At 36.6% G+C, this 25,175-nt stretch overlaps 1 non-coding gene across 1 annotated transcript; it reads left to right on the top strand.

The window, feature by feature from the left end:
• Positions 1-3,238: 3,238 nt before the first annotated feature.
• Positions 3,239-3,342, top strand: LOC148574841 (small nucleolar RNA R71). The gene has a single exon (XR_015906761.1). It is a non-coding gene; the product is annotated as a small nucleolar RNA R71 (small nucleolar RNA).
• Positions 3,343-25,175: the final 21,833 nt, after the last annotated feature.

The raw sequence follows: 25,175 nt of genomic DNA, 5'->3' as shown, positions 1-25,175 counted from the left end.
TGTAGAGTTCTAAGGATATGATCTCATGAACTTGTACTTCCTCTCCATTCATGATACTATGGATCATGATAGTCCGGTCTATTGTAACTTTAGACTGGTTGCTAGTAGGAATGATAGAGCGTTGGATGAACTCTAACCATCCCCTAGCCACGGGTTTGAGGTCAAGCCTTCTTAGTTGAACCGGCTTGCCTCTTGAATCTCTCTTCCATTGAGCGCCTTCCACACAAATGTCCCTAAGGACTTGGTCCAACCTTTGATCAAAGTTGACCCTTCTAGTGAAAGGGTGAGGATCTCCTTGCATCATTGGCAAGTTGAATGCTAACCTCACATTTTCCAGACTAAAATCCAAGTATTTTCCCCGAACCATTGTGAGCCAATTCTTTGGGTTCGGGTTCACACTTTGGTCATGGTTCTTAGTGATCCATGCGTTGGCATAGAACTCTTGAACCATTAAGATCCCGACTTGTTGAATGGGGTTGGTGAGAATTTCCCAACCTCTCTTTGAATCTCATGTCGGATCTCCGGATATTCACTCTTTTTGAGCTTGAAGGGGACATCGGGGATCACCTTTTTTTTGCCACAACTTCATAGAAGTGGTCTTGATGGACCTTTGAGATGAATCTCTCCATCTCTCATGACTCGGAGGTGGAAGCAATTGCCTTCCTTTTCCTCTTTCTAGAGGTTTTTCCAACCTTAGGTGCCATTGATGGTTATGGAAAAACAAAAAGCTTTAGCTTTTCCCACACCAAACTTAGAAGATTTGCTCGTCCTCGAGCAAAAGAAGAAAGAAGGGAGTAGAAGAAGAAGAAATGGAAGAGATGGAAGTGAGGAGAGGGTTCGGCCAAGGGGGTAGTAGTGTGTAAGTTGTCTGAAAATGAAGGTGGTAAGGAGGGGTATTTATAGGGTAAGGGAGAGAGGGTATTTGGCCATGTGTGGGTGGGTTTGGGAGGAAAATGGTTTGAATTTGAATGGTGAGGTAGGTGGGGTTTAATGATGGATGGATGTGAGTGGTGAAGATAATATGGGGAAGAGGGTAGGATTTGATAGGTGAAGGGTATTTAGGGAAGAGTTTTTGATGTGATTGGTCAATGGTGTTTGGGGAAGAGTGTTATAGAAAGGTGTGAAGAGGAGAGAAGGAGAGGTGGGGTAGGTGGGGATCCTGTGGGGTCTACAGATCCTGAGGTGTCAAGGAATTTGAGTCCCTGCACCATTCTAGCATTCAAACGCCCATTCTGTGCCAATTTTGGCGTTTAACGCCAGCTCTGCTACCTTTCCTGGCGTTAAACGCCACTCTGCTACCCATTTCTGGCGTTTAACGCCAGCCAAATGCCATTTCTGGCATTTAACGCCCAGAATGCTGTCAGGCTGGTGTTAAACGCCCATTCTGCTATCCTTACTGGCGTTTAAACGCCAATAAGCCTATCCTCCAGGGTGTGCTATTTTTGATGTTGTTTTTCATTCTGTTTTTGATTTTTCAGTTGTTTTTGTGACTTCACATGATCATCAACCTAAGAAAAACATAAAGTAACAATGGAAAATAAATAAATATAATTAATTAACATTGGGTTGCCTCCCAATAAGCGCTTCTTTAATGTCAATAGCTTGACAGTGAGCTCTTAGAGAGCTTCACAGAGACTCAGAGCTTGATGTTGGCCTCCTAACACCAAACTTAGAAGTTGAGTGTGGGAGAAGCTTTTCATGCTTCCTCTCCATGGTTACAGAAGAAGATCCTTGAGCCTTAAACACAAGGTAGTCCTCATTCAATTGAAGGACTAACTCTCCTCTGTCCACATCAATCACAGCTCTTGCTGTGGCTAGGAAGGGTCTTCCAAGGATGATAGATTCATCTTCATCCTTCCCAGTGTCTAGGATTATGAAATCAGCAGGGATGTAATAGCCTTCAACCTTCATTAAGACATCCTCTACAAGTCCATAAGCCTGTTTCCTTGAATTGTCTGCCATCTCTAGTGAGATTCTTGCAAATTGCACCTCAAAGATCCCTAGTTTCTCCATTACAAAGAGTGGCATGAGGTTTATACTTGAACCAAGGTCACACAGAGCCTTCTCAAAGGTCATGGTGCCTATGGTACAAGGTATTAAGAACTTTCCAGGATCCTGTTTCTTCTGAGGTAATTTCAGTTGAACCAGATCATTTAGTTCATTGATGAGCAATGTGGGTTCATCCTCCCAAGTCTCATTACCAAATAGCTTGGCATTCAGCTTCATGATTGCTCCTAGATATTGAGAAACTTGCTCTTCAATAATATCTTCATCCTTTTCAGAGGAAGAATACTCATCAGAGCTCATGAATGGCAACAGTAAGTTTAGTAGAATCTCTATGGTCTCTATATGAGCCTCAGATTCCTTTGGTTCCTCATTAGGGAACTCCTTGGAGGCCAGTGGGTGTCCATTGAGGTCTTCCTCACTGGAAATCACTGCCTTTCCCTCCTCTTCAGATTCGGCCATGTGGGACGTGCTTATGGCCTTGCACTCTCTTTTTGGATTCTCTTCTGTATTGCTTGGGAGAGTACTAGGAGGGAGTTCAGTAACTCTTTTACTCAGCTGACCCACTTGTGCCTCCAAATTTCTAATGGAGGACTTTGCTTCAGTCATGAAACCGAGAGTGGTCTTAGATAGATCAGAAACTACAGTAGCTAAGTCAGAGTGACTCTGCTTAGAATTCTCTGTCTGTTGCTGAGATGATGATATAAAAGGTTTGTTATTGCCAAACCGTGCTCTCCCACCATTATTATTATTGAAGCTTTGGTTAGGCTTCTGTTGATCCTTCCATGAGAGATTAGGATGATTTTTCCATGAAGGATTATAGGTGTTTCCATAGGATTCTCCCATGTAATTCACCTCTTCCATTGCAGGATTCTTAGGGTCATAGGCTTCTTCTTCAGAGGAAGGTTCCTTAGTACTGCCTATTGCAACTTGCATTCCAAACAGACTCTGAGAAATCATATTGACTTGCTGAGTCAATATTTTGTTCTGAGCCAATATGGCATTCAGAGTATCAATCTCAAGAACTCCTTTCTTCTGAGTTGTTCCATTATTTACAGGATTCCTTTCAGAAGTGTACATGAACTGGTTATTTGTAACCATTTCAATGAGTTCCTGGGCTTCTGCAGGCGTCTTCTTCAGATGAAGAGATCCTCCAGAAGAGTGGTCCAATGACATCTTGGACAATTCAGACAGACCATCATAGAATATACATATGATGCTCTATTCTGAAAACATGTCAGAAGGACACCTTCTGATCAATTGCTTGTATCTTTCCCAAGCTTCATAGAGGGATTCACCATCCTTCTGTCTGAAGCTTTGGACTTCCACTCTAAGCTTGCTCAACTTTTGAGGTGGAAAGAATTTAGCTAAGAAAGTATTGACCAACTTTTCCCAAGAGTTCAGGCTATCTTTAGGTTGTGAGTCCAACCGTGTCCTAGCTCTATCTCTTACAGCAAAGAAGAAAAGCATAAGTCTTTAGACCTCAGGATTAACCCCATTGGTCTTAATAGTATCACAGATTTGTAAGAATTCAGCTAAGAACTGATGAGGATCTTCCAATGGAAGTCCATGAAACTTGCAATTCTGCTGCATTAGAGAAATTAATTGAGGCTTAAGCTCAAAGTTGTTTGCTCCAATTGCAGGAATTGAGATGCTCCTTCCACAGAAGACAGAAGAGGGTGCAATAAAGTCACCAAGCATCTTTCTTGCATCTCCACCATTGTTATTGGGTTCGACCATCTCTTCTTCTTTTTCGAAAAATTCTGTCAGGTCCTCTCCAGAGTGTTGTGCTTTAGCTTCTCTTAGCTTCCTCTTTAGAGTCCTTTCAGGTTCCAGATCAGCTTCAACAAGAATGTTCTTATCCTTGCTCCTGCTCATATGAAAAAGAAGAGAACAGAAAAGAATAAGAATCCTCTATGTCACAGTATAGAGATTTCTTTATGTGAGTAGAAGAATAGAAAAGTAGAATGAAGAAGGGAGAAGAAGAAGAATTCGAACACAGAGAGGGAGAGAGGGTTCGAATTATAAGAAGAAGAGAAGTGTTAGTAAATAAATAAAATAAATAGAAAGAGATGAGAGGGGGAGAGAATTCGAATTTTAAATTAAAATAAAAGGAAAATATTTTTGTTTTTATTTTAATTATTAGTTAGTATTCAAAATTTATAAAAAGGAATAAAATTAAATTAAAATTTAAAACAATTAGTTAATTAAAAAGAATTTTGAAAAAGTGGTGAGGAGTTTTCGAAAATTGGAGAGAGAAGAAGGTAGTTAGGTGGTTTTGAAAAAGATATGATTGAAATAGTAAACTTTTAAAATCAAACAAAAAGTCAAGTAGTTAATTGAAAAAGATTTGAAAATCAATTTTGAAAAGATAAGAAGTTAGAAAAGATTTTGAAATTGATTTTGAAAAATATGTGATTGAAATTTATTTTGAAAAAGATTTGAAAAGGAAATTAAAAAGATTTGATTTTTGAAATTAAAGTTAATTACTTGACTAACAAGAAACTAAAAGATATGATTCTAGAATTTAAAAATTGATCCTTTCTTAATAGGCAAGTAACAACTTGAAAAATTTTGAATCAAAATATTAAATGTTAGCAATAATTTTGAAAATATGAAATAAAAATAAGAAAAAAATTTTGAAAATCAACTTTAAAATTTTCGAAAATATTGAGAAAAAATGAAAAAGATTTGATTTTTGAAAAAAGATTTGAAAAAGATAGAAATTTTAAATTGAAATTTTGACTTGACTAACAAGAAATAACTAAATTTTAAAATTTTTTGACTAAATCAATCTAAAATTTCGAAATTTGTGAGTGAAATGAGGGAAAGATATTTTTTTATTTTTGAATTTTTAGTGAGGAGAGAGAAAAACTTAAAAATGATGCAAAACACAAGAAATTAAGATCAAAACTAAAATGCATGCAAGAACACTTTGAATGTCAAGATGAACACCAAGAACACTTTGAAGATCATGATGAACATCAAGAACATATTTTTGAAAATTTTTAAGAAAAGAAAGACATGAAAGACACCAAACTTAAAAATTTTTAAACTTTAGACACTAATAATTCAAAAATGCATATGAAAAACAAGAAAAGACACAAAACAAGAAAATCACAAGATTAAACAAATACAATCATCAAGAACAACTTGAAGATCATGAAGAACAAAACTCAATGCATCGATTTTTGAAAATTTTTTAGAAAAATTAAAAATGCAATTGATACCAAACTTAAAATTTGACACAAGACTCAAACAAGAAATACAAAATTTTTGGTTTTTATGATTTTATTAAATTTTTTATAATTTTTCGAAAATTATTTTTTTATTTTTTATTTTTCGAAAATAAGAGGTTTAAAAATAAAATAAAATTACCTAATCTGAGTAACAAGATGAACCGTTAGTTGTCCAAACTCGAACAATCCCCGGCAACGGCGCCAAAAACTTGGTGCACGAAATTGTGATCTCCAAAACGGCGCCAAAAACTTGGTACGCACGATCGTAATCTCAACTCTTTTTCACAACTCCGCACAACTAACCAGCAAGTGCACTGGGTCGTCCAAGTAATAAACCTTACGTGAGTAAGGGTCGATCCCACGGAGATTGTCGGCTTGAAGCAAGCTATGGTCATCCTTGTAAATCTCAGTCAGGTAGATTCAAATGGTTATGAGGTTTTGATAATTAAAATATAAATAAAACAGAAAATAAAATAAAGATTCTTATGTATTCATTGGTGGAAATTTCAAATAAGCATCTGGAGATGCTTTGTTGCTCCTGAAGTTCTGCTTTCCTACTGCCTTCTTCCAACCATGCGTTACCTCCTTCCATGGCAAGCTGTATGATCCTCTCGGACGAAAATAAATCCATATGCACTGTCACCGCATGGCTAATCATCTGTCGATTCCCGCTAGCGTCGGAATAGAACCATTGTCCTTTTGCACACTGTCACTTGTGACCTACATTCGTAGGTTTGAAGCTCGTCACAGTCATCCCTTCCCAGATCCTACTCGGAATACCACAGACAAGGTTTAGACTTTCCGGATCTCAGGAATGGCTGCCAATAACTCTAGCCTATACCATGAAGGTTCTAATCTTAGATTAGAAACCCAAGAGAATATACTCCAGCTGTCGTCCAATGACTACGTTGAACATCATGTAGATCGCTTTATGGTTGTCAAGCACACAACCTTGGCTAAGCGAGTAACAAAGATTGGGTGATTGTCACGGGTCACCCCTTCATTCTGACTTAACTGAATTAAGTACGAGAGTATATCTTGGAGAAGAAGTAGGCGTGAATTGAATAGAAAAACAGTAGTAATTGCATTAATTCATGAAGAACAGCAGAACTCTACACCTTAATCTATGGGGTGTAGAAACTCCACTGTAGAAAATACATAAGTGAAAAAGGTCTAGGCATGGCCGTGAGGCCAACCTTAAAACGTATACAATGGTAAAAGTTCTAAGGACTAATCGTCCAAAGATCCCTAGATAAAAGCTCTAAAAGTAGTTTTTATAGTAAACTAGTAGTCTAGGGTTACAAAAAATGAGTAACTAAGTACAGATAGTGCAGAAATCCACTTCCGGGACCCACTTGGTGTGTGCTTGGGCTGAGCATTGAACCTTTTTCATGCTTAGGCTGTTCCTGGAGTTAAACGCTAGCTTTGGTGCCAGTTTGAGCGTTTAACTCCAATTCTGGTGCCAGTTTGGGCGTTTTACGCCAAGATGTTTTAGGCTGAATTTGAACGCTTGTTTGGGCCATCAAATTTCGAGAAAAGTATAAACTATTATATATTGCTGAAAAGCCCAGGATGTCTACTTTCCAACGTAATTGAGAGTGCGCCAATTGGGCTTCTATAGCTTCAGAAAACCCACTTTGAGTTTAGGGAGGTCAGAATCCAACAACATCTGTAGTCCTTTTTCAGCCTCTGAATCGGATTTTTTGCTAAGGTCCCTCAATTTCAGCCAGAAAATATCTGAAATCACAGAAAGACACACAAACTCATAGTAAAGTCCAGAAATGTGATTTTTGAATAAAAAATAATAAAAATATAATAAAAAGTAATTAAATCATACTAAAAACTATGTAAAAATAATGCCAAAAAGGGTATAAATTATCCGCTTATCAGAAAGCAAAGGGAGCGCTGTAACAAGCGCAGATTTACATACCTCAAGAAGCTAATTGTTGGTAACCACCCACCTAAAGAAGACCCAGACACCCCGGACTCCACTTTATTTACCAGCACAGGGAGCCATGACGGTCCCGATTGTGGAGATGCTGCTACCAGCCCCCCCGTTGTTCCTGACAGACGGCACCGAGGACGGTGCCAAGCTTTAAGTGTGGGGAGGTCGGTCAGTACCTGACTTCCAGAGGTAAAAATATCTTCCTTAAACACTAATAAAATAAGATATTTAGTTAAAATATTTTTCTTTTGTTAGGATAGGATAAATTGCATAAGTTAGTTGCATGCATGTTCTAATTGGTTGAAAATAATAAGTTTCTTTTTAAGACCCTGTTTCTGAAAAATTTCACCAATTTAAATTAAAACTTTTGTGTTAAACTTGTTTGGAAGTTGTAATTGGAACATGGTTTAAAGCTAGAACACACAACCTGTGAGACTTGAACTTAATGAAATGGTTACAATATTTAACCATAAAATTTTATTCTTGTGTGTTTACTTCTCTATGATTATAATCTATATTTTGTTCCATCCTATATGTCTAATATTTAATGTGTTATATGCATGCGTGTGATTGAGGCCATTATTTGTTTTAAGCTCATTTACCCCAAATAGCCTACCCTTCCATTTACCTTTGTTAGACACTTTGAGCCTTTTAAATCCCGTTTGTTCTATATTTTACCACATTACTAGCCTTAAGTAGAAAAACAAGTAATACCCCAAATTGAATCTTTGGTTAGCTTAAGATAGGAAGTGTGTATCAATTAAGTATGGGAAAATTGTGGAACATGGGTTAATAAGGGAATATGTCATGATAAAATATTGAGAATTCGGGTACCTACTCATGTGAAACTAAGAAAAATTATAAATCCATGTGTATTGGCAATGTTATTTTTATGCTGCAAAAATAATAATAATAATAATAATAATAATAATAATAATAATAATAATAATAAAAATTCTAAAAATATTCAAGAAATTAGATAAATGAATAAGGGGACAAAATTATCCAAATGCTAAGTTAAGTTCAATAAAAATCAATGCATATGTGATACAAGTTAAGAGAAAAAGTTGATGCATGAGTATGTAAAACAAAAGTGGGAGAATTCTGGGTAGTTAAGGATGATCTAAGAGGAAAATAGAGTATGTATGTTAGGTGAAAGCTTAGGATAATCAAGGATTCAATTTATAGCTCACTTAACCATATATATACCCTCACCTTTACCTTGGCCCTATTACAACCTTTAAAAGACCTCATGATATTTGCATTGGTACATTAAATACTTGTTGATTGGTTAGGTGAAGAACAAGGTTTAGAAAGCATGATTAGAGAAGAGTAGAGTGATTTCCCTATGCACTAGAGAGACTAGAGTGCATATACACCATCAGTGAGGGTTCAATGCTTAATTCTATGTTCCCTGTTTTTATAAGCTGTCTTCCTACAAGTTTACTTATTTTTATTGTATGATTTGAGTTAGTGAAATTTGATTTATTTTTGTCTTGAAAGAACTTATTTATTTTTAACCAAGTAGACAAAATCATATAGTTGCATTCATATACATAGGTTGCATTGCATTGTATTGCATGAGTCTCACTTTTCCCTACTTATCTATTTTATCTCCTTAAGCTAACCATGAGGACATGCTAATGTTTAAGTGTGGGGAGGTTGATAAACCACTATTTTATGGTTTATCTTGTGTTTAATTGAGTAGTTTCATCAAGCCTTTACCTACTTATTCATATGATTTGCATGATTTTATAATCCCTTCCTAGTATTGGTTTATGATTAAAAACTTGCTTCCCAAAGACCTTTAATTAGTATATTTTAATTCTCCTTTATACCATTCGATGCCGTGATCCGTGTGTTAAGTGTTTCAGGCTTCATAGGGCAGGAATGGCTTAGAGAATGGAGAGGAAGCTTGCAAAAATGGAAGGAACACAAGAAACTAATGAGATGACCAGCGAACACTGACGCGAGCGCATGGCTGACGTGAACGCGTGGAATGGAGAAAATCACAGCGATGCGTGCGCGTGCCTGACGCGTATGCGTGGATTAGAGTCCACATGAATGACGCGAACGCGTGAACGACGCGCTCGCGTGACAAGGAAAATCACTGAATGACGCGAACGCGTGGACGACGCGTACGCGTGACCTGCACGATCTGCATAATTAACAGAAAATGCTGGGGCAATTTTGGGCCGCGTTTTGACCCAGTTTTTGGCCCAGAAACACAGAATAAAGCCAGGGAACATGCAGAAACTCGTGGGGGGGGGGGGAGATTATAGACTTTTCTTTACACAACTTTAGATACAATTCACATATTCTCATTAGGATAGTTTTAGGTTTTTAGTTCTGAATTTAGAGAGTACTTCCCCTCTAGGTTCTCTTTACATTCATAGTCAATTAGTTTTATGCTTTTGGATATTGAAGAAGTCATTAACTCCGTTGAAGACATTATTCTAGTTTATTTACTCTATCCCTTATTCTTCCATATCCTTATTTATTTTATTTAGAGTTCTAATTGGATTATTTTCATGGATTGTTGATGCAAAGGATTACTTTTACTTTTAATTAATTTTCAGTCTCTATTTTATCTTAATTAATTTATTATGTCTTCTTATATTTTTCTGAGTATTATATCCATGTCAATGGAGTAGACTAGGACTTGAGAATAAGGGTTAACTTAATCACTTGACTTTTCTTTATTCAGTAAAAGTTAATGATGAGCGGATATTTTATACGCTTTTTGGGGTTAATTTCATGTAGTTTGTAGTATGTTTTAGTTAGTTTTTAGTATATTTTTATTAGTTTCTAGGAAAAATTCATATTTCTAGACTTTACTATGAGTTCGTGTGTTTTTCTGTAATTTCAGGTATTTTCTGGCTGAAATTGAGGGAGCTGAGCAAAAATCTGATTCAGGCTGAAAAAGGACTGCTGATGCTTTTGGATTCTGACCTCCCTGCACTCGGAATGAATTTTTTGGAGCCACATAAGTCCAATTGGCGCGCTCTCAATTGCGTTGGAAAGTAGACATCCAGGGATTTTTAGCAATATATAATAGTCCATACTTTGTTCGAGGATAGATGACGTAAACTGGCGTTCAACGCCAGTTCCATGTTGCATTCTGGCGTTAAACACCAGAAACAGGTTACAAGTTGGAGTTAAACGCCAGAAACAGGTTACAACCTGGTGTTTAACTCTAGAAACAGACTAGGCACGTGTAAAGCTCAAGTCTCAGCCCCAGCACACACGAAGTAGGCCCCAGAAGTGGATTTCTACACTATCTATCTTAGTTTACTCATTTTCCGTAAACCTAGGTTACTAGTTTAGTATTTAAACAACTTTTAGAGATTTATTCTGTACATCATGACATTTTAGATCTGAACTTTGTACTCTTTGACGGCATGAGTCTCTAAACTCCATTGTTGGGGGTGAGGAGCTATGCTGTGTCTCGATGAATTAATGCAATTATTTCTGTTTTTTATTTAAACACGCTTATTTCTATCTAAGATGTTCATTTGCACTTCAATATGATGGATGTGATGATCTGTGACACTCATCATCATTCTCAACCTATGAACGTGTGACTGACAACCACCTCCGTTCTACCTTCGATTGAATGAGTATCTCTTGGATTCCTTAATCAGAATCTTCGTGGCGTAAGCTAGAATCCATTGGCAGTATTCTTGAGAATCCGGAAAGTCTAAACCTTGTCTGTGGTATTCTGAGTAGGATTCAGGAATTGAATGACTGTGATGAGCTTCAAACTCACAAGGGTTGGGCGTAGTGACAGACGCAAAAGGATCAATGGATCATATTCCAGCATGAGTGAGAATCGACAGATGATTAGCCGTGCGGTGACAGTGCACCTGGACCATTTTCACTGAGAGGACGGATGGTAGCCATTGACAACGGTGATCCACCAACACACAGCTTGCCATAGGAGGAACCTTGCGTGCGTGAAGAAGAAGACAGGGGAAAAGCAGAGATTCAGAAGACAAAGCATCTCCAAAACTCCAACATATTCTCTATTACTGCATAACAAGTATTTAATTCATGCTCTTTTATTTTTCGCAATCCAAACTAATAATTATAATTGATTTTCTGACTAAGAAATACAAAATAACCATAGCTTGCTTCAAGCCGACAATCTCTGTGGGATCGACCCTTACTCACGTAAGGTATTACTTGGACGATCCAGTGCACTTGCTGGTTAGTGGTACGAGTTGTGAAAAGTGTGATTTATAATTTCGTGCACCAAGTTTTTGGCGCCGTTGCCGGGGATTGTTTGAGTTTGGATAACTGACGGTTTATTTTGTTGCTTAGATTAGGAAAAATTTTTATTTTTGGTTTAGAGTCTTCTATTATTGTTTTTGGTTGAAATTTTTTTTAAATCCTTATTTTCTCTTTTAAAATTTTTTTTCGAAAATTTTATAAACTGAGAATTGAGTTTTTCTGTTTGAGTTTAGTTTCATATTTTAAGTTTGGTGTCAATTGCATGCTTTTATTTTCTTTTAAATTTTCGAATTTGTGTTCATTGTTCTTTCTTAATCTTCAAGTTGTTCTTGTTTATTTTACTTGTTTGTCTTGTTTTGTGTCTTTTCTTGTTTTTCTTGTGCTTTTTCAAATTTTTAATTTTCAAAAAATTTTTATTTATTAAATACCTTAGTAAAACACGTTAAATTTATAGCTCAATTGGTTAGAGCGTTGCGCTTATGTTCTTGGTGATTGGGTATCCTCCTTTTAAAACTTTTTCAAAAATAATTTTTCTTTGATTAAATCTTGTGTCAAGTTTTAAGTTTAGTGTTTTCTTGTTAGTTCTTATTTAATTTTCGAAAATTTGTTTTTGGTTTTCTAAAAATTTTAAGTTTGGTGTTCTTTTTTATGTTCTTGAGTCCTTTGAGTCTTTGACTTTTTGTTCTTTGTGTTCTTGTGAATCTTCAAGGTGTTCTTGAGTCTTTCTTGTGTTTTGATCTTAAAATTTTTAAGTTTGGTGTTCCTTGGTGTTTTTCCTCCAAATTTTCGAAAATAAGGAGCATTAGATCTAAAAATTTTAAGTCTTGTGTCATTTTATTATTTTTCTCTTTCCTCATTAAATTCAAAAATATCTTTTCTCTTTATTTTAAATTTAATTTTCGAAAATTACTTTTAAAAATTCAGATTTTTATTTTAAAATCAAATCCTTTCAAAATTCAAAATCTTTTTCAAAAATCATATCCAGAGTTTTTCAAATCTTCTCAATTAAGCAATTATTCTCATTTTCAAATTTATTTTTCCCTTGGTTTTCGAAATTTACATTTTAATTTCTAATTATTTTATTTTATTTTATCTTATTATTTTTATTTATCTTAATAATTTAGTTTGTTCTACTTCAATAAAATAAAAACAAAAATATATCTTCTTTGCAATTCACATCGATTTCATTTTATCCATCATGGATCTAAGTGGAAATGAACAGTCCAGAAGGACTCTGGGATCATATGCTAATCCCACTACTGCTGCATATGGGAGTAGTATCTGCATACCCCCCATCAAAGCAGGCAGTTTTGAGCTAAATCCTCAGCTCATTGTCATGGTGCAGCAAAACTGCCAGTATTCCAGTCTTCCACAGGAAGAACCTACTAAGTTTCTGGCACAATTCTTGCAAATTGCTGACACAGTACGTGACAAGGAAGTAGATCAGGATGTATACAGATTATTACTACTTTCGTTTGCTGTAAAAGATCAAGCTAAAAGGTGGTTAAATAACCAACCCACAGCAAGCATAAGGACAAGGAAACAGTTATCAGATAAATTCCTGAATCAATATTTCCCTCCAAAAAGGATGACACAGCTAAGCCTGGACATCCAAGGCTTTAAACAAGAGGATGATGAATCCCTTTATAATGCCTGGGAGAGGTATAGAGGGATGCTAAGGAAATGCCCCTCTGAAATATTTTCAGAGTGGGTGCAATTAGACATCTTCTACTATGGGCTTACAGAAAGAGCTCAGATATCTCTGGACCACTCAGCTGGTGGATCTATACACATGAGAAAAACTATTGAAGTGGCTCAAGAGCTTATTGATATAGTTGCCAGAAATCAGCATATGTACATAAGCAGTGGGTCCTCCATAAAAGAAGAAGTCAAAGCAGTGTCTACTGAACTTGGTCCTCCAGAACAAGTTGCTGAACTCAATCAACAATTGTGCTTTCTAACAAAATAGTGATGAGAGAACTTTTGCGTGGTCTAGAAATTTGCGAATAAATCCTCATTGCAAGTATAGTTTCTAAACCTTCAAAAGTCCTTTCATACAAACGTTTTGGTTGTCACAAGTAACAAACCCCTAAATAAATTGAGAACCGAAGTATTCAAACCTCGGGTCGTCTTCTCAAGGAATTGCAGGGAGGTATGTTCTTATTATTGGTTATGAGTCTTGTAAATTGGGGGTTTTTAATGTATAAGATAAAAAGCAAGAATAGTAAATGGCAAGAAAGTAATATTGTATTAAATTAAATAAATAATAAAACTCTTGGCAAGGTATGAAAACTGAAAGTTCTATCCTTGTTATCCTTATCAATTGTAATGAGAATTGGATTTTTCTCCCACTTTGTTAACCTCTAACTATGAAGGTAAGTTAAGTGGATGAATTAATTCTGATTCCTCAAGTCCTAGTCTTTCCTTGGAAAAAGTTAGAGTTCTTGGAATCCGAATTAATTCTGGAAGAATTCCAATTTTTAGTCAACAATGAGTTTGATAACTCAAGTGTCTCTAATGACTAAACCAAAGCCAAAAGGGAAAAATTCAAATTATTTATATAAATAAAAGAGAGCAATCATAATTCTGAAAATACCTCAATTAGCACTAATAAAGATATCAAATGTAACATGGAAGAGTTCATAAATTAAATTAGGAAAATAAATAAAAAGAACATTGAACCTGGGATTGAGAGTCACTCCTAAAACTAAGAGAAATCCTAAATCCTAATCCTAAGAGAGAGGAGAGAACCTCTCTCTCTAAAAACTACATCTAAATCCTATGAAAAGTGAATTATGAAAGCCTGATGATAAATGGATGCATTCCCCTACTTTATAGCCTCTAATCTGTGTTTTCCGGGCCGAAAATTGGGTCAAAAGCAGCCCAGAAATCGCTGGAGAAGAAATCTGCCACGCTGGTTTTTCACCACTGCGACGCGTCCGCATGGAACACGCCACCGTGTCGTCTAGCGTCAGGGTAACTATGGCATATTATATATCAAATCGAAGCCCCAGATGTTAGCTTTCAAACGCAACTAGAACCGTGTCGTTTGGACCTCTGAAGCTAAAGTTATGACCATTTGAGTGCAGAGAGGTCAGGCTGGACAGCTTTAGCAATTCCTTCAGCTTCTTGGATTCCTTCCACTTTTGCATGCTTCCTTTCCATCCTCTAAGCCATTCCTGCCCTGTAATCCCTGAAAACACTTAACACACATATCAAGACATCTAATGGTAATAAGAGAGGATTAATATTAGCAAATATAAGGTCAAAGAAGCATGTTTTCAATCATAGCACAAAATTAGGAAGGAAGACATAAATCATGCGATTAGTATGAAAAAATGGGTAAATAGTTGATAAAAACCACTCAATTGAGCACAAGATAAACCATGAAATAGTGGTTTATCAACCTCCCCACACTTAAACATTAGCATGTCCTCATGCTAAGCTCAAGAGAAGCTATAAAAGAAGTGAAGAGGAATGGTAGAATGTATGAAATGCAACCTATCTTATATGAATGCAACTACATGCAAAATGTTTCTACCTACTTGGTTAAAAGTAAATAAGCTCTTCAAGACAAACATAAATCAGATTTCACTAATTCAATTTATACAATAAAGGACAAGTGAACTTGTAAGAAGATAGCTCATGAAAGCAGGGAACATAGAATCAAGCATTGAACCCTCACTGGTAGTGTATATCACTCTAGTCTCTCAAGTGTATAGGGTATTTCACTCTACTCTTTTCTAATCATGCTTTCTAAACTCTGTTCTTCACCTAACCAATCAACAATATTTAATATACCAATGCAAACATCATGAGGTCTTTTCAAGGTTGTAATGGGGCTAAGGTAAGGGTAAAGGTATATATATGGCTAAGTGAGCTTTATAAATTGAATCTTTAATTAACCTAAGCTTTCACCTAACATACATATCCTCTATATAACTCTAGAATCATGCCTAGCTATCCATAGTCTTCACTTTTGCATTACATACTCATGTATCAATTTTTCTTTAATTTTATCACATATGCATTGATTTTTTTTTCATTAACTTAACATTGGGGTAATTTTGTCCCCTTATTTATTTATTTATTTATTTATATTATATATATATATATTTCTTTTTCTCTTTTTTTCTCTCTTTTTTTTTGAAATATAGAAACTAAAATAACATATCAATGCATATGAAATTTTTAATTTTCTGTTTTACATGAGTAGGTACCCAAATTTCCCAATATTCAAAATTAGAAACATGATACATTCCCTTATTAACCCATGTTCCCACAATTTTCCTACACTTAATTGTTACACAATCCTTATCTTAAGCTAACCAAAGATTCAATTGGGATATTTAATTGTTTTTCTGCTTTAAGGCTAGTGATGTGGTAAAATATAGAATAAATGGGGATTAAAAGGCTCAAAGTGGCTGACAAGAGTGATTTAAAGGGTAGGCTTATTTGGGATAAGTGAGCTAAAATCAAACAATGGCCTCAATCATATGCAAGCATGTAAATACACTAAATAATGGACATATAGATTGGAACAAAATATAGATTACAATCATAGAGAAGGAAACACACAGGAATAACATATTTTTGGTTAAATAAGCTCAAATCTCACAGGTTGTGTGTTCTTTAGCTCAAAAATCATGTTTCAAATACAACTTCAAACAAGTTTTAATAAAAAATTTTTTAATTTAAATTAGTGAAATACTATAAAAAATTTCTTGAAAAAGAAAATATTACTTCAACCAAGTGGTAAAATATGCACAAAATCAAATAAACATGCAATCAAATATGCAAATGCAACAACTAACAAGAAAAATAAACCATTGGTGTTGAGATAGAAGAGTAACTAACCCATGGAGATCGGTATCGACCTCCCCACACTTAAAGATTGCACCGTCCTCGGTGCATGCTGAGATGTGCAGGTGGACGGGTTGTTCCAACTGATGCTTTCCTTCAAGGATTGTGCAGATGGACTTGTTTGTCTCCCTTTTTAGAAGTTTCTCCCTTTTTCCATCTTCGGTGGCCAGCCTGAAAGAAGAGAAAAAGAAGAACAGTAATACCCAGAAGTAAAGATAAGAAAATAAATGAAGTATGGGTAGGTTAATGCCAAATGATAAGGGTCTCAAGTACATGGAAGCTTCAACATGTACGTAAGAAAACAATAGAAGCCATGGCATACCAGTGTTGCAGAATTCGCAACAAAGGGGAATGTGGGTAATGCAAGATAGTATAAGTTCATATCAATGCAAGAGAAGTACGAGTATCATAAAAGATTAGCATTTTACCCAATCAGAATAAAACAAGTTACTAAGCACCCAAAATATTTCAAGAGAAGATGCAACAGTGAAATAAGAAAATTCAACACCAAAGAAAAAATAATAAATTTAGAAAAGAAAATAAAAATATGCACTAAATTAAAATACAATGAAAATATTCAAATAAATTAAGTAAAATAAAATAAAAGATAAGAAGAATGAGAAGGGAAAGAAGGGAAGAAGAAGTAAGTAAGAAAGGAGGGAGGAAAAATTAGGATTGGGGAAGGAAAGATAAAATAAGTGGTAAATCAGGGAAGCTGTGCGGCGCAATCGACGCGGTCGCGTGGGGCACGCGGTCGCACGACTTGCGCTTATACTGATTGACGCGGTCGTGTCGGTCACGCAGTCGCGTGACCCGTTTTATTCTACTGGCGCGAGGGCAGCCTCACACTCGCACAACTCTCTATTCAAAATCATTAGTTGCCAAATATTGGGTGACGCGATCGCGTGGGACATGCGATCACGTGAGTGGCCTTATTTCCAATATGACGAGGACGCGTGGGGAACGCGTTCGCGTGGGAGGGCTTGGGCTTCCAGCATGAGTCCAGTCCAATTCCAGCTCAACTTTCAGCCATACACCTTTTTACGTCGATTTACAGGGCCACGCGGTTGCGTGGGGGACGCGGACGCGTGGGAGGCTCTTTGGCCACATGACGCAGTCGTGTGGGGTCAAATTATGCTAAAGGCGCGCCTCCAGCCACGCTCTCGCGTGACTTTTTGTTCGTTTTCTTTTCTTCCCATTGCACTGGTGATGCGGACGCGTCAGCGACGCTGCCGCGTCGCGTGCGTGCTTTTTTTTTATCTGAAAAAAATACAGAATGCAGTGTTAATATGAATGTGATGCAAAACTCTAGGTTCAATATAATAAAATAAAATAAAACTCGAAAACAAATAAAACTAAATAAAAATGAAAAAGGAACGATCATACCATGGTGGGTTGTCTCCCACCTAGCACTTTTAGTTAGAGTCCTTAAGTTGGACATTTGGTGAGCTCCTTGTTATGGTGGCTTATGCTTGTATTCATCCAGGAATCCCCACCAGTGTTTGTACGTCCAGTGACCTCCGGAGTCCCAAACTAGGCATGTAAAGCTCTTAAGAAGCTTCAAACAGATTCTTAGGCTCCCGGGATGACAAATGTCAGAGCAGATTCCAGGATCCCAAATCTTGCTTTTACACCCATTTTTGTTGGGATTTGTATTTTTCTAGCCGGGTGATAAGTAATTTGAATTCTCACTACAGCTACCAAACAGCTTCCTAGACCCATTCAATTAAGCTTTACACCAACCCTTGCATTTAAAATTTGAGCTTCCAACCATAATGAACCTTGCAGGACAATTCTTACCACTGACCATCTTCCTCTTACTCTTTATGCCACAAAGAGCTCTAAGTTGACCATCCGTCTCCAGTAGCCCATATTCAAGTGGAATTAGAAAGCTAAGGGATATGAATTTTATCCACTTGAATGTTGTGAAGGATGATGGAAACTTAGGGGGAAGGGTCTCCAATAACTTTGGCAAGGTGATTTCAAGCTCCACTCCCTTGTGCTCTTTGACAACTTCCACCTCTTTGCAAACTTCTTTAATTTCAACCTCTTCCTCTTAGTAGCTTTTCTCCAATTCAATCTCTTCTTTATTGCTTACCGAGGGCATAGGAGGCTGTGCTTCTTCTTCTTTAATCTCCATCTCTTGATCGACCTCTTCCAAGTCCTTAGTCATGATATGCATTAGAGGTTGTACACCCTCCTCAGCATCAATTTCAATCGCCTTGGAAGGAGGTTTTATAACCTGACTTTCCCATGGAGGTTCAGCATCTCCTAAGTCTTCAACCACTTCTTCCTCTGCAACTATTATGGCTTCCTCCACTTGTTCCAATACAAAGCCATGTTCCTCATTGTCCACCAAAGTTTATAGTGTCTCCTTCATGCTTTGCTCTTCTTTTGATTTTCCACATGTAGCCATGGGAGTTCTTTGAGTGCTCAGATATTGGGAAGCAATTATATTTACTAACTCGCCTAAGGCGGCCACAAAATTTAGCACACTCTTATTCATCCTTTCTTGCCTTTGAAGAATAACACGAAGTCTGTCATCCATTGGAGGTTGGGGTGGATATGAGGATTCATTGGTTGGGAGAGAGGGTTCATAATAGGAAGGTAGTTCATCTTGATAATGATATGGAGATGGTGAATATTGAGGTGGTGGTTCATGAGAGTAGTTGTGTTGGAAAGGTGGTGGTTCTGTGTATGGTTCATTTGGCTCATAAGGTGGTTGGTATGGTGGATACGGGTTAGGGTCATATGGAGGTGTTTGGTGGTCCAGAGTTATTTTGAGGAGAGGGTTCATAGGCATATGGTGGTGGTTGTTGATAGTCCATTGGAGGTGGTTGTTGCCATGAGGGTTGATCAATTCCTTGTGGCTCCTCCCATCTTTGATTGTTCCAACCTTGATGCTTGTTCTCCTTGTAATTCCCTCTTCCTGCAACATAATTGTAACCAGACTCATAGCCAAAGGGGTGAGAGTTCATAGTAGCAAATAAAAATTAAAAACAAAAACAAAAATAAAAACAATTTTAAATTAAAAGGTTATTTGAAATTTAAATTTTGAATTTGAAAATTAAAATTCGAAATTTGAAATTTAAAATTTTGAAATTTTAAATTTTTGAAAATTGAATTTTGAAATTTGATTTTTTGAAATAAGATAAGATTTTTGAAAAAGATATGATTTTTGAAAAATATTTGAATTTTGAAATTTAAATTTTGAAACTTGAAATTTGAACTTTAAATTTTTAAATTTGAATTTTGAAAATTGAAATTTGAAATTTCAAAATTGAGTTTTAAATTTTGAGTTTTTGAATTTAATGAGGAAAGAGAAAAACAATAAAATGACACTAAACTTGAAATTTTTAGATCAAAATAAAGAAAACAACTAAGAACAACTTGAAGGTCAAGATGAACACGAAGAACAACTTGAAGATCAAGATGAACACCAAGAACAAATTTTTTAAAAAATTTTTTTTTTAATAACTAAATAAAAACCAATAACCTCTTAATTTATGAAAAAGCAAAAATAAGAACAAAAATAAAAACAAATAAACAAGTAAAAAGCAAATATTTACAATAACCAATAATAAGGCACACGTTTGCAATTCCCCGGCAACGCCATTTTGATGAGAGAACTTTTGCGTGGTCTAGAAATTTGCGGATAAATCCTCGTTGCAAGTATAGTTTCTAAACCTTCAAAAGTCATTTCATATAAACGTTTTGGTTGTCACAAGTAACAAACTCCTAAATATATTGATAACCGAAGTATTCAAACATCGGGTCGTCTTCTCAAGGAATTGCAGGGAGGTATGTTCTTATTATTGGTTATGAGTCTTGTAAATTGGGGGTTTTTAATGTATAAGATAAAAAGCAAGAATAGTAAATGGCAAGAAAGTAATATTGTATTAAATTAAATAAATAATAAAACTCTTGGCAAGGTATGAAAACTGAAAGTTCTATCCTGGTTATCCTTATCAATTGTAATGAGAATTGGATTTTTCTCCCACTTTGTTAACCTCTAACTATGAAGGTAAGTTAAGTGGATGAATTAATTCTGATTCCTCAAGTCCTAGTCTTTCCTTGGGAAAAGTTAGAGTTCTTGAAACCCGAATTAATTCTGGAAGAATTCCAATTTTCAGTCAACAATGAGTTTGATAACTCAAGTGTCTCCAATGACTCAACCAAATCCAAAAGGGAAAAATTCAAATTATTTATATAAATAAAAGAGAGCAATCATAATTCTGAAAATACCTCAATTAGCACTAATAAAGATATCAAATGTAACATGGAAGAGTTCATAAATTAAATTAAGAAAATAAATAAAAAGAACATTGAACCTAGGATTGAGAGTCACTCCTAAAACTAAGAGAAATCCTAAATCCTAATCCTAAGAGAGAGGAGAGAACCTCTCTCTCTAAAAACTACATCTAAATCCTATGAAAAGTAAATTATGAAAGCCTGATGATGAATGGATGCATTTCCCCACTTTATAGCTTCTAATCTGTGTTTTTCGGGCCGTAAACTGGGCCAAAAGCAGCCCAGAAATCGCTGGAGAAGAAATCTGCCATGCTGGTTTTTCGCCACTGCGACGCGTCCGCATGGAGCACGCGACCGCGTCATCTAGCGTCAGAGTAACTATAGCATATTATATATCAAATTGAAGCCCCGGACGTTAGCTTTCCAACGCAACTAGAACCGCATCGTTTGGACCTCTGTAGCTAAAGTTATGACCGTTTGAGTGCAGAGAGGTCAGGCTGGACAGCTTTAGCAGTTCCTTCAGCTTCTTGGATTCCTTCCACTTTTGCATGCTTCCTTTCCATCCTCTAAGCCATTCCTGCCCTCTAATCCCTGAAAACACTTAACACACATATCAAGGCATCTAATGGTAATAAGAGAGGATTAATATTAGAAAATATAAGGTCAAATAAGCATGTTTTCAATCATAGCACAAAATTAGGAAGGAAGACATAAAGCATGCGATTAGTATGAATAAATGGGTAAAGAGTTGATAAAAACCACTCAATTGAGCACAAGATAAACCATGAAATAGTGGTTTATCAAATAGCTAGTAGAATTCAAGGAGATGCTACAAGACACTAAAAATGCTAATAAAAATATGGAGGCACAATTAAATCAGACAAAACAGCAGTTATCAAGGCAGATAATAGAAGAGTGCCAAGCAGTTCAATTAAGAAGTGGGAAAACATTAAATACCTCACTTCAGAGCAGCAGAAAGCCAAGGAAAGAACAACTGATAGAGGATGAGCAAAATATTATCCAAAATCCCTCTCTGAGGACAGTAAAAGCCTAGAGAGGAACAATTCTGGCGTTCAAACCCAGTAACAGGCAAGGAGCTGGCGTCAAACGCCCAATGGAAGTTCAGTTCTGGCGTTCAAATGCCAGAAACAGGTAAGAAGCTGGCGTCCAATGCCAATCAAGCTTCTAACCCTGGCATCCAAACGCCAGTGAGGGATCAGACACACCCAAGTGCTGATAGCAACCCCTCTAAAAAGGCTTCTCCAACCACTTCTGTAGGAAATAAACCTGCAGCAACCAAGGTTGAGAAATACAAAGCCAAGATGCCTTATCCTCAAAAACTCCGCCAAGAGGAGCAGGATAAGCAATTTGCTCGCTTTGCAGACTATCTCAGGACTCTTGAAATAAAGATTCTATTTGCAGAGGCACTTGAGCAAATACCCTCTTATGCCAAGTTCATGAAAGAGATCTTGAGTCATAAGAAGGATTGGAGAAAAACTGAAAGAGTTCTCCTCACTGAGGAATGCAGTGCAGCCATTATGAAAAGCTTCCCAGAAAAGCTTAAAGATCCCGGAAGCTTTATGATACCATGCATATTAGAGGGTGATTGCACCAAGACAGCTTTATGTGATCTTGGGGCAAGCATCAACCTAATACCTGCATCCACTATTAGAAAGCTTGGTTTAACTGACGAAGTCAAACTAACCCGGATATGTCTCTAACTTGCTGATGGCTCCATTAAATACCCATCAGGCGTGATTGAAGACATGATTGTCATGGTTGGGCCATTCGCCTTCCCCACTGACTTTGTAGTGCTGGAAATAGAGGAGCACAAGAGTGCTACTCTCATTCTAGGAAGACCTTTCCTAGCAACTGGACGAACTCTCATTGATGTCCAAAAGGAGGAAGTAACCCTGAGAGTCAATGATGATGAGTTTAAGTTGAATGCTGCCAAAGCCATGTAGCATCCAGACGCACCAAAAGACTGCATGAAAGTTGATCTTGTTGACTCTTTGGTAGAGGAGATCAGCATGGCTGAGAGTCTCGAATCAGAGCTGGAAGATATCTTTAAAGATGTTCAGCCTGATCTGGAGGATTCAGAGGAATTGAAAGAGCCTCTGAAACTTCCTCAGGAAGAGGGAAAACCTCCTAAACCTGAGCTCAAACCATTACCACCATCCCTAAAATATGCATTTCTGGGAGAAGGTGATACTTTTTCAGTGATCATAAGCTCTGCTTTAAATCCACAGGAAGATGAAGCACTACTCCAAGTGCTAAGGACACACAAGACAGCTCCTGGGTGGTCCATAAGTGACTTTAAGGGCATAAGCCCAGCTAGATGCATGCACAAGATCCTATTGGAGGATGATGCTAAGCCAGTGGCTCAACCACAAAGGTGGCTAAATTCAGCCATGAAGGAAGTGGTGTATAAAGAAGTCACCAAGTTACTGAAGGCTGGGATTATTTATCCTATTTCTGATAGCCCCTGGGTGAGTCCTGTCCAAGTTATCCCCAAAAAGGGAGGCATGACAGTGGTTCATAATGAAAAAAATGAACTGGTTCCTACAAGAACAGTTACAGGGTGGCGCATGTGTATTGACTATAGAAGGCTCAATACAGCCACCAGAAAGGATCATTTTTCTTTACCATTCATAGACCAGATGATGGAAAGACTAACAGGTCATGATTATTATTGCCTTTTGGATGGCTATTCATGTAAATCATGTTGCTTGTATGCGAAGTTTGTATTCATAGGTTTTGATGAATGACAAACCAACAAACGACATGAAAGACAAACTAACAAACAACTTGAATGAACAAGCATATTGAAAGATCAACCAACATTCAACTTTGAGGAATGAAGAGTTGAAAGCAACACAACAACAACAAGAAACTCAAGTCCACAACATTTGAAGACAAGTATAGTGTCTTAGGACTTAGGTAACTTCTTGTTAAGAACCAATTGCTAAATCTCTCAACACACACTCACAAAATGTTTTGATGCACATCTTGCAATTCGATGCTAGCCAAATGGTTTAAAAACTTGTTTTCAAAGGTACAAAAGCATAGGAATTGACTCCAACAAGTTTGAGATCAATCCTAAGTAGTTTGAAGTGATTTTAAGCCATTCTTTAAGGTTTGCATCGATGCACACTCATCTTGCATCGATGCAAAGCATGCAACGACTTGTTGCATCGATGCAAAGATGTTTGCATCGATGCAACCTAGCTGAAAATTCAAATTTCAGCTTCAAAGACACATTTGCATCGATGCAAAGTGTTATGCATCGATGCAAATGATTCAAAAACATAAAAAACGGCTAGTTTTAACAAAACGGCTCCATCCCATTAAACTCCCAAACGTTTCTAAGGTTTGGGAAGTCTATAAATAGATGGATTAAAGCCTTATTTCATATATGTGAGTATTTGCAAACTATCTTGTTCATATTCTTTCATTCTACACATTTTTAAGGTGTTATAATACACAATTTGAGAGAGCAATATCAATTGGTTCAATAGTGCTAAACTTGTAATCATACACTCTTCTAGAGAGTACTCATTTCATCTCAACAATTCTTTGAGAATTGTTTTCTTATACACTTTGTAAATTGGAGTGTGATCTCCAAGGTTGAGTCAAGAGTTATAAACACTATAGTCGGTGAGGATACCAAAGAAGTATACTAAGTACTCAAGGCAAATCTTAGAGAAGGAGTCTCTAAGTGGAGTGGGTTAGTATACGAGTGGTGATCATATACCGTGTGGTGTTAGAAACTAAGGACTCGGATTGTAAAGGTTTTGCGCGAGCACCTTGAAGCTTGGCAATAGTGGAACTTCTCAATAGCGATTGAGAAAGAAAGTGGACGTAGGACAAGGATTGTGCCGAACCACTCTAAATAGCGTTTGCATCTCTCCAAACTCATCTATTCTATATTATTGTCTTTTACCTTTGAGCAAATAAATTGTGATTGAAAAGTAGCTTCGTAAGTACTTAAGAAATAGCTTAAGTCCGATTGGTGAAAAGCTTGATCAATTTATTTGAGTTGGTGTCTATTGGAAAGTAAAAGCTCCTTATAAATGCTTAGCAATTGAGTTAAGCTCTTGGAAAAATACTAGTACAATAACACTTTTGTATATTGTCTTTAACTTTCGCAAAAAGATTCATTGTTGTTGCAATACTCAATTCACCCCCCCTCTTGAGTAATTGTGCATAGGTTCAACAAGTGGCATCAGAGCTTAACCCTTTGAAAGACTTAACCGTTTAAGGGAAAAGATCATGGCAAGCACAAGCTTTAACAACAACAACACTAGTGAAGGTAACTCAACCGCTAGACCTCCTCTTTTTAGCGGAACAAATTACTCTTATTGGAAAAATAAGATGAGAATTTGGATCCGTTCTCAAGATGTGAGAATTTGGAAAGTGATTGAGAATGGAAATCACATTCCAACAAAGACAACAAGCGCTAAAGAAGGAGAAGTCTCCGTCTTAAAGCAAGTACCGAAAGGAGAAAGTGAATATAATGACGATGATTGGAAGAAAGTGGCAATGAATGATAAAGCCATCAACTTCATTCATTGTGCACTTAACGAGCATGATTATATGAAGATCTCTACATGTGAAACCGCTAAAGAGATTTGGGATAA

The sequence above is a fragment of the Arachis ipaensis genome, chromosome B2 (assembly GCF_059453495.1).
Source record: "Arachis ipaensis isolate K30076 ecotype BB chromosome B2, ASM5945349v1, whole genome shotgun sequence".
In the NCBI taxonomy this organism is placed as follows: domain Eukaryota; kingdom Viridiplantae; phylum Streptophyta; class Magnoliopsida; order Fabales; family Fabaceae; genus Arachis; species Arachis ipaensis.
Note: the sequence above shows the minus strand (reverse complement) of the source record. Positions and strands in the feature narration are given on the sequence as shown.